Below are 2,542 nucleotides of genomic sequence, written 5' to 3'. Positions count from 1 at the left end.
AAATTATTTTATTAATTTTTTGATATCATTTTTTACAATTTATTAATTCAACTATAACATTTTTTACATAATTTTATTAAATTATTGGTAACTGTGCATACTCACTTTTTTGCAAATACATTGTCTAGTTTTTCATTATTTAGTATTATTTATTTTATTATTAATATTATTATTATTATTATTATTTATTATTATCTATTATTATTATTATTTATCTATTATTTATTTTATACTATGTTGACATCCAATTTTGACCCACCGATATTACTTTTAGGCTGCTATTTTATCAAAATTATTTAATTTTAAATATTATTATTATTTTCACTTTTTTTCTTATATTAAATACATACTAACGTGTCGCATTGATAATTTAGAAAAATGCATAAATTATTTTATTATTTTTAGTATCATTTTTATAATTTTTAAAACTCAAATACGATATTTTATGTAATATTATTAATATTGATTAAATTATTTTTAGCCTAATTGTGCACACTCACGTTTTGCAAATACATGTCTAGTGTCGCATCATTATGCTTATTATTATTAACATTGTTATCATATATATTATTTATTATTATCATCATTATTTATTATTATTATGTATTATTTATTTACTACTATTATCTCAATTAGAATTTAAAACAGCCTAATTGAAATCACTTAGCCTATTTTATTTATCTCTTAGCCTCAAAGCTATTATAATTTTAGCCATTGATTACAATAATAGCCAGACTCAATTTAAAATTTTCAATTTTTAGATCTCATCCGTCGATCCAAAATGGATCCAATGGCTGAGAGCGAAAACATCTTTTCTTTCCTTATTAACCCAAAAGAACCCCTAAACCCTAATTTCCAAAAATCATACCCCCCCCCCCCCATCTCTCTAACCCTTCTCTCTCTCAGCCTCCCCTTCTCTCTTCTCATCATCATTGACATCCATGGCTACCGCTGGCCACCCCAGCGCCGACAAAGCCTTGCTCTCCTCCTCTCCCTCTACAAGACCCCTCCCGTGATCCCTCTGTTCATCTGTTCAAAACCCGGCGTTGCCTCCCTGAAAACCAGTCGCCCAACGTCAACAGCAGCCATCGGAAGTAGCCATAGCTGTCGTCGCTGCTCCGTCCTCTCCCCGCACCACCAACAATGACAACAACTTCACCACCAGCGAACAGCGCCGCCGTCTCCTCCTCTCTGTCACACTCCTCTCTCCGTCGGAAGCCAAGAACGACCAGCCCCCGTCGCTACTAGAAGCCACCACTCCAGCCGCCAGATCCCTCTGTCTCCATGCCTAAGACCCGGTAACCCCCCTTTCAACGAAATTAATAGGTATTAGAGCCCATTTCACGATTTAATCTTAGATTTTACTCTTTTTGCTTTTCGTGATCTAAAAAATATTGAAATGATTGTTGTGAGTCTATTGAAATTCGCAGGTTGTTGTGTTTATTTTATCGTTTGTACTGTCATACATGAAAATTTCAGTCGTGGCAATGCTTATTCTTAACCAAGTCCCAATCACGTTATCGATTCTTTTCCTACTTAGTCTGATAGGTGTTGAATGTGAATTTCTTTTATTCTTGAAAACTATTTGGGCATAATTTTGGGCAACTAAATTATAATGGAATATATTGCATGTTTAATTGCCTCGTGATTTCAATTTTAGTGTATATGGTAAGTGTCAAAATATTTTATTTATCTTTTTGGTCAATTACCTATGAATTAGAATAGTACTTTAATTAAGGTATATAATATGACTATGATATAAAGATAAAGGTATATATCATTTGATATAGTTGCATGGAGTAAATGTTTTTTGACAAGAATGAAGAAATAAATCTCATGAATTATTATTCTACCTGATTTTGAAACACTATTTAACTTCATTAATGGAGGGCTAAGATAATTCCAACTAAGTTCTATTTATCTATTTTGTATGTTGTTGTTAATGTAATCGTGACTGTCTTGTTGTTATTATAGTGTTGTTTTTGTCTTATGTTGATAATCTAGTTTGGATTGTTGACTGGAAAATAGGTGTTAAACACCTCACTACATTGTGTTCTTGTTATTGTGTGTGAATCCGAGAGTGGTCATCCATAAGGTCCTCGGTTCTCTTGAACTTGTGGATTGTTTTGGATGTATGTTTTGGTGTGTTCTTGGTCGCTGGTCATTCTTGTATCAAAATGTGTAGTACTGACTTGAAAATGATTAAGTTTAGTAACTTGAAAGTGGATACATATAGAAGTGTAGCTATTTGAAAATGGTTAAGTATAGTGACTTGAAAATGTGAATTAGTTAATTGAAAATAGCTAAGTGTAGTGACTTGAAATACTAGTAGATGACTTGAAAATGGTTAAATGTAGTTACTTGAAATGTGTTAAGTGTAGGGACATTAAAGGGGATTTTGTGTTTTGAAAGTGGTTTGGTTGGTGACTTAGTCACTTGAAAATGGTTAAGTGTAGGGACTTTAAAGGAAATTTTTTTTTAAGGTACTTGAAATATGGACTTGTATTTTGAATTTAGTTAAGTGTGGTCACTTGAGAAGTGA

The sequence above is a fragment of the Capsicum annuum genome, chromosome 3, assembly GCF_002878395.1.
Source record: "Capsicum annuum cultivar UCD-10X-F1 chromosome 3, UCD10Xv1.1, whole genome shotgun sequence".
In the NCBI taxonomy this organism is placed as follows: domain Eukaryota; kingdom Viridiplantae; phylum Streptophyta; class Magnoliopsida; order Solanales; family Solanaceae; genus Capsicum; species Capsicum annuum.
Note: the sequence above shows the minus strand (reverse complement) of the source record.